Source organism: Taudactylus pleione, unplaced genomic scaffold (genome assembly GCF_031769625.1).
Source record: "Taudactylus pleione unplaced genomic scaffold, aTauple2 ptg000276l, whole genome shotgun sequence".
NCBI lineage: Eukaryota > Metazoa > Chordata > Amphibia > Anura > Myobatrachidae > Taudactylus > Taudactylus pleione.
The window spans coordinates 5,825,106-5,833,240 of NW_028284678.1; the positions used below are offsets into that span (position 1 = coordinate 5,825,106).

The following is an 8,135-nucleotide window of genomic DNA, read 5'->3' on the forward strand; positions in this document are numbered from 1 at the left end:
CAGTGAGTGATACTTTATGAGCTTCCCCCAGGCTGTGTGCTTTTGCTCGGAATAGAAAGTCATCTTTATTATATACCTCAACAGTAGAGAAATTTCCACAACTCTATGAGATGAGATGTAGATTACATCAGACACTGTATAAATGACATTCTTTAATAAATGAGCTTATGTATGTAGACATACAGTTGTTGAATCGGGCATACCCTTGTCTTCCCTTCCATAAATCAGCAATAACAGAAATTGTAGTAATGCAACGTGAATTCTAAAATACTAAGATCCTTGCTTTGCGCATCATTCCGTCTATCAGTAAGCAGAAACTTCCATTTTAGCAGGCAGAAATTTGCCATTGAAAGTGTCATCACGTGGTCTTCTGTTTTAGTAAACAGCATTTGGTAAAAATTGGCAATTATATATATTCTGTTTGTACATACAGCTGGCTACCTACTGTACATCCCACCAGCAATATTTGCCCATTATTCCAAACACACTTACCGAAATTCTGTCAGCCAGCTCCGGGAGGGGGCTGCCAGGTTGGTACAGAAGGGAGGGTGGGGGTGGCTTCAGTGGGCGGAGCGGGGGTGTGCCGGCACGATCATGTCAGGAGGGTAGGCAAGTATATACCGATATCAGCATGTGTGGAGCCCCATTGGGGAGATGGATCAAGCCTTGCAGTTAGATAAAATGGAGAAGTTGTCCTAAGCAACCAATCAGCTTCTAACTGTCATACAGTATATCTATCACAGGGGGAGATGTTTCAGGCCTTGGAGAGAAATAAAGTACCAGCCAATCACTGTCATTGTACAGGCTTTGTTTGAAAAATGAGAGTTAGGAGCTGATTGGTTGGTACTTTATCCCTCTCCACTTTCTCTCTCTCCAAGGCTTAGTTCTCCCCCACAGTATTTGAAATGACAGTCAAGCTGGGTACACACTATCAGATATATGGTACGATATATTGTTCTGACACAGACTGAAACGATATATCGTATGGATCGCATACTGGACCTCGTTCACAGTCTCTCGCTAGGATACGCTCGCTCGCTGGGAGCGATAATCGCCATCTGCGCATGCGTATAATTCACAGTGCGCATGCGCAAGTCACTCGTTGCGATATGATTTTGCTAGCTCGCAAACAACTTTCAGGTCGCTGCTTTGGGTGACAGATAGTGCTGTTTGTGGGTGGTAACAGGGAAAGGTGCTTGTGAATGGGGGTATGGATGTGCGAACGCAGGCGTGTCTGACCGTCAGAACGGCGTTTAATGGGTGTGCATAATTAGCAAAGTAGCGTCAGTGCACACGTGACTTGGTTGTTTTTTAGCCTGAACTCCTCGCAGTGCTTGGGGTAGGTTAGGTCAACCCCAAACGCTATGAGCAGCTCTGATCCCCCTCGATGTTCACGATTAATCAGACTCTTCCCGGAGATGATGTGTGCTGCAAGTGACAGGTGGGAGGTTTTATTGTCCAGCATACGCTAACTGCCGTCGCTCACTAAGACATAGAGGGCGTCCTTACAGCGCAAAGAGCGATCGCTTGATTTGCATACCCGGCCCCTTTTTGCAACGAGCGATCACATCTTGCGAGAGACTCTGAATGAGGTCCAGTGTGTGTGCCCGATTTCCGCATGCACGGCGGTCGTTCATCACGTCGTCATATCTGTAGTACTGCGCAGCAGGTGGGAGAATGTGGTGAACGACCAGGTGCAGTTACATGCAGCATGTAACGATGGATCGCGCCATTGTACACTGGATCGTGCAGTGTGTACAGCGTGCGCTAGGTATCGTTACATCGCTTCCACCGTCAGTTGGGTACACAATGTACAGTATCTACCCAGCTTCTAATTGCTTTGGGCAACTACTCCACCTTATCTCTCTCCAAGGCTGGAACCTCCCAAGTGGGCTGGATGCTCAAAAAATATCCGACAGAACCATTTTTGGATGATTCAGATATAAGGCTGGAAATTCACCAGGAATGTTGTGTTGTTTAATCGTGCCGACCGCATACCCAGCATACTGCGTATAAACCGGACATCGCCTCTGCCATTCATATAGCACATACACAGCATGAACACATTTGTTTTCAGCGCTATTGAATAGTTCTGGTTGGAGATGTGAGACGGATATCTACATATAGCTGCAAATGGAGGCGCAACTGAGTTGTGTGCGATTATCGCCCCTAAGTTATACACACTCAGGTCTGGAACTGCGCAGTGCGGAAACATGGAAAACCTACCACATAACTGATTACGTTCAATCCTTACAATTCATATCATACATTGTGATGGCACAAGACAGACACATTCAAATATTCCATCCTAAAGCGGTTATGATTACACCATTAGGCCAATGCTTATGGGGGAGATTTATCAAAGCTTGGAGAGAGATAAAGTACTGTATTAATGAATCAGCTTTTAACTGTCATTTTACAGACTGTGGGTAGATGTACTAAGCCTTGGATGGAGATAAAGGGGTCTATTTACTAAGCCTTGGATGGAGATAAAGTGAATGGAGATAAAGTACCAGCCAACCAGATCCTGTTATTTTTGAAACACAGCCTGTGACATGACAGGAGCAGATTAGCTGGTACTTTATCTCTCTTAACTTTATCTCCATCCAAGGCTTAGTAAATATGCCCCCAAAGTGTAGAGTGCTAAAGTAGCAACCAATCAGCTCCTAACTGTCATTTTTTAAACATAGCCTGTAAAATGAAAGGAGCTGATTGGTTGGTACTTTAGCACTTTACACTTTATCTCTCTCCAAGGCTTAGAACATCTCCCCCTGTGTTTGAAAAATGACAGTTAGCAGTTGATTGATTGGTACTTTACCTCTCTCCACTTTTTCTCTCCGAGCTTTGATTAATCTGCCCCTGTGTGTCATGAATCCATCGCTCAGATAGGTGTCTTCCCCTCCGGGAAAAAAAAAATCCCCGGGGATAATTTGGGAAAACTCTGCCATGCACACAGATGGGCTAGTCATTATCATTATCACTGGCGGGTACTTTTTACTTTACATATACCATGCTAAAGGAAAGTCCACTTCTTTGTTGCAAATCCCGTGTTATTTTTTTAAACTTCATCTTCATAATCTAAATTATTTTTTTTCTGCCTATTTCCGAGAAGAGATGAAAAGGGCGGGAAATTACAGAAAACACAACGTTGAGGCAATGAGTCACCGCCATTTCATTTATAAAAGGGTCTTCTGCTCTTTGGGGCTGACTTTTTTTGTGACTCCTTACAGGCGAAAGAGCAGGCAAGAGATGTAACACCTACACACCCGGATGATTTGTTTCAACAGAAAACAAGGCAGACCACAAACACACAACTGTGTCAACGCCAAGCAGGGAAGAGCACAGGAAGTCTGGTCTACTTACTCCGAGCACTCCAGACGACTTTCTGCGAGATGTTTGGCCACAGCTAGGTAAGTATCAACGAGGAACAGAATGATCTCGGTGTTACAGGAAATGAGGTTTTGCTGCCTGACACGAGGTTAGAGCAGCTATTTATTTATGAACACAACAGACTTTATTATCAGCGGTTACAGATTGACTCTGGCTGTTGCAGACTTGGACAGCCTTCGGAGCTATACGACAGCTCCCATAATGCAACAGCTGACAACAGAAGGTTTATTTATTTGGTTTATGAGATGCAAACATCAATGCTTACTGAATAATCTGGTCCAAAAGTTCTAACCCATACAACCAATCGTATAACAGCTTTTAACAGTCCACTGCAGTCAGACTAATGAAAGCAGGCATCTGGCTGGTCGCTGTGGAATACAGCATGTGTTTGTTTAATAAGCCGTCAGACATTTCGGTCCCACAAGGTTCATAGTTGCCATTTATTTTTAGGTAACAATGTTAATGTAAAAAAAAATGTGGACAGTGGCTCTAGAACTTAATAATGCACATGTAGGCCTAGATGGGAGTTGTATCAAACCTTCTATAGAGAACAGGTGGAGAAGTTCTCCATAGCAACCAATCAGCTCCTAGCTATCATTTGGCAGCATGTACTCGATAACTGATAACTAGAAGATGATTGGTTGCTATGGGATTTATCCATTTGTCCTCTGTAGAAGGTTTCGTACATTTCCACCTAGCAGAGAGTTGTTTAGGTATTGGGAAAGAAATGTGTTTATGTTCATTTCCCTTATACTTATATTTGTGTTGCTTTTTGTTAGTTTGTATTTTTTAATATTGCAGAAAGTACATGATAACTAATGCAGGGAACTTTGCAAACACGCAGACAGCACAAACTCTAGATGCAGGGCTCCGTCACTACGGTGAAACCTCATATCAACTCAGATCTAGAGCAGTAAGTTAGTTGAGTTCCTATAGCATGCTGGGACTTGTAGTGTCGCAGCAGCTAAAGATCCCAAGCCTGTAAAATTACTAACACCAAGATCACGAATACAAAAATTTGTGTTATTTGTGCACAAAAACAAAATGACAGTTTTCTTTATTGAAACAGAGAGTTTTTCAAAAGGGAGCCAGAAAGTGATAAAGCACTTTGATAAATATGACTCTGTGCTGTCCGTTATTCAGGGCTTAGGACTTCAGGAATCAAAAATTTAGAGTGAAATAGCCGCATTTTTTTATTGTTCTACAAATGGTTTGCAGCTGGAGGTGTGATGGCACCTTTAAACGGAAAGACCAACGCAATATTCTGTAGACTGTTTACTGCTATAAAGGTTAGAGAGACACAAACACCTTCTGGCAGCTTGTCCACACCTTCAACTCTGCTCAGTAAGTAAGAGACCACACTAATGTGTGAACGTGTGGAAGGGCTGTAAATAAAGACAGCAAAATCAAAATAATTAATTGAAATATAGAGACTGCACAATTTTCACATAAAAGCACTGATAATACCTTGTACTGTATACACGTTCTGCAGTACAGCTGGAAGCGATAACGACCAATCAATAGACCCTTCAATCATTGGACAAAAGAGACCAAACAAGCAGTCTAATTACACTTCATCCAGGTGTTAGACACCAAAGAGCGAGATTATTTACGAGGTGGCCCTGCATTAAACAAGTACATTTATATACAGACATAGATATTCTATATACAATAGTGCAGTAATTCCTGTAATAGACAGGATACACAGAAATACATTCAGGTTCAGTTAAAAGGCAGTCCGGATGACATACACAATAATGGACTAGCTAATCATTAAAATGTGTAACAAGTACAGCAGCATATGTGGTTTAGAATTCCTGTGACATAAGAATTCAGTGGTGAGATTAGTTCAAGTGTAACCTATAAACAAAGAGACTAACGTACTTAGTTTAAAAGGCTTTAAGAGTATCTTAAGAGATAATTGTGCCATTAGAGTTGGGAAAACAGGTGGGAGGGGGTAGTGCCAGGAGGGAGAGAAGGGAGATGCTGTAAAAATACGAGGAATAGGTAAGTGCTGGAGACATGAAGCAATGGATTAATCACTGACCAATCGATAAATTAAGGATTAATGCAAGAAGGAAGGGCAAATCAGGAAGGCTGTGGCATAAGGCAGAACCACTGGGGGGAGGAATCTGATATATGATCAGCTGTTATGGGTTACATTTTTGCTGCTTTACTAAATAAGCCCAATAGCACTTTTTTAAAAATAGGACATAAAAAATTCAGTGAAACCTCAGGAAATGTGCAACATTTCCAAGCACGTGAAGTACCTCATGCCTCAGTGAGGTTTCTAGTGCTTCCAGAACATGGGGGGTACAGACCCCAACATGCCCACCACACTACATGTACAGATTACGATTGTGATGATTTTTCTGCGATTTTGCAGCAGGACTCAGGGGCCAATGTATCAAAGCTTGATGTGCAATAAAATTGTGAACCAATCAGCTTCTAACTTAAATTTTGCAGGCTGTGTTTAAGAAATGATAGTTAGGAGCTGATTGGTTGGTGATATATATTTCACAATTTATCTCGCATCAAGCTTTGATACATATGCCCCTTAAAGCGGCAATATTTATAGAGGCAAAACCAGGTTGTTTTAAGTTTGCAAAAAAATCGCTGCAATAAATCTTACTGCAAAATCGCCCCAAAATCAGCACTTTTACAGACTCGTGACCTATTACTTCTATCCTCAATGTGTTTGCATGTACAGGCACTTTATCTAGATTTTCTATACTCTCAAGATCACACAGGGCGCTGTATATCTCAGAAACGTGCGCTCATTGATATGTGGTTAGTTGTAGTTGTCGGCAGTGTCTTTACTGCCCTCGTCCACATCCGAGATTTATTATGCGAATGGAAAAGCCTCACAGTCCTCAGATTAATCTACTGTACAGTAAAGTCACCAGATTGTCACTTTCATCTGAGACTTTCAGCATACAGTCAATATGCACCTTGCTTTTTACATGTCCTTTGAACGAATATGGTGACGTGGTCCTCCTATTCCCTAGGGTTGGTTTGTCAGATGTTGTAGATTAATCTATCGCGTTGTATATTTAGCATCAACAGCCGAGTTCTCCCCGGAGAGGTAGAAATCTAGTCCAATATACTACATAACGTCCATGCGTTTCATTAATAGTATTCGCCCTTGTATATATAGATATCGGCACATTCTAAGACTATAATAGTTCATTCACCATACTTGAGCATAACATTCAGATATGCTGATTAGCATATATATATATATATATATATATATATATATATATACACACACACACACATTTTTTATATACTGTATAATTGGATGTTTGGACATGTCTGTTGTTGTTCAAGACTACAGTACATACCTCTAGAGTAAATGTTAAATGTTTTTCTATAGAAATCAATACACTGAGGCAATTTATTCGTATTGTCAGAGTCAGCTAGATAACTGGATGTATTCAATACCCTTATACTGTAATATTAAATAACAAGGTGCAGAGAACAATGAGAAACAAAGTAACCACCCAAATATCAACTCTTAGCAAAGTAGTGTAGTCAAGTCATTGAAAGCTAATTTCTCATTGGTTGCTAGCATACTTTACACTTGTACCTTTTTATTTACTAAGCTTTCATTTTATTCACGGCCTAATATAAGCCTACTAAATAAATGCATGGGGCTAAGTTTTATTGCTTTTTTTTTATATTCTCTGGGATTTATTTGGAGTCCTTGATATTCATACATTTGTTCTATTACCTGCCTGTATGAATTGTTCATTTGCATGACCATGGCATTCAATTTATCACCATTCTAGTTTTTGGATCACTAATTATAAGAATATTACTCATGTGGTCTTGCTGGAGTTTCCAGCCCGTTGTATGTAAGGGATTACTATCATTCCTGTAAATGACTGTAAAATCTCAGTGGCAAGAAAATAGGTCTGTGTGAACAATTTGCCTAAAAATCCCCAGGGCTGTGATTTGCATAGCCAGATAGCTGGAGTGTGGGAGTTAGAATATTGAATATTTTTCCCCCTTACCTTTCAATACAGCCAGACCTTAAGGCTGCTCAGCTTCATTGCAGCAGCCCCTGACGTAATGGAAGTGAACTATACCACGAGCTTAAAGGACAATTATAAAGTTCAGAGAGGGGAAGTGTATGTCATTCTTACCACTTCCGATATCTCATTAAGCAAGAGACCTGCTGCAGATCACAAAGCAGTGTAGGAAGTTAGGCTTGAATTTTTGAAAAAACAAAATGCACTGAAATACTTAAAAAAAAAATACACAATGCATATCGGGTTAATTTAATATTAAATAAAGCAGCTAAATACTGTATGTAGTTGGGGCTGTTTCAGCGTCACGCGCAAAGTAGTTGTAGTTGCAGGTACGGAAACGGAAGCCAGATTTAGAGTAGAACAAAAGAAAAAATGTCGTCCCCCCCCAGCACACTGCAAAAGACCAGCAATAAGATTTGAATACGACCTGGTAATAGAAATCCAGAGATCTTTGTTGCATATATTTGCAAAGATATGCTTAAGCACCGGGCCGCGTCAAGGCATCTCTGTCCTGGTGACCTTGACGCGGCCTGGTGCTAATGCAGCAATCCATATGGCTAATGCAGCGGTTTGGTGCATCTACAAGCCGAAAGCCACGCTGTCCATTGATTTTACAACCATCATCATTAGAATCGACACATGCACCAGGCCAAGCTAGGTGCAAGAGATCTGGCAGAGACAGGCTTCCCGGTACGTAAGACTCAGAAT

General features: G+C 41.1%; 1 long non-coding RNA gene across 1 annotated transcript; it reads right to left on the bottom strand.

The window, feature by feature from the left end:
• Positions 1-4,431: 4,431 nt before the first annotated feature.
• LOC148513577 (uncharacterized) lies at positions 4,432-7,465 on the bottom strand. The gene is made up of 2 exons (XR_015880165.1): positions 7,410-7,465; positions 4,432-4,775 (listed from the first exon to the last, which is right to left on the bottom strand). It is a non-coding gene; the product is annotated as an uncharacterized LOC148513577 (long non-coding RNA).
• Between the last annotated feature and the right edge of the window lie 670 nt (positions 7,466-8,135).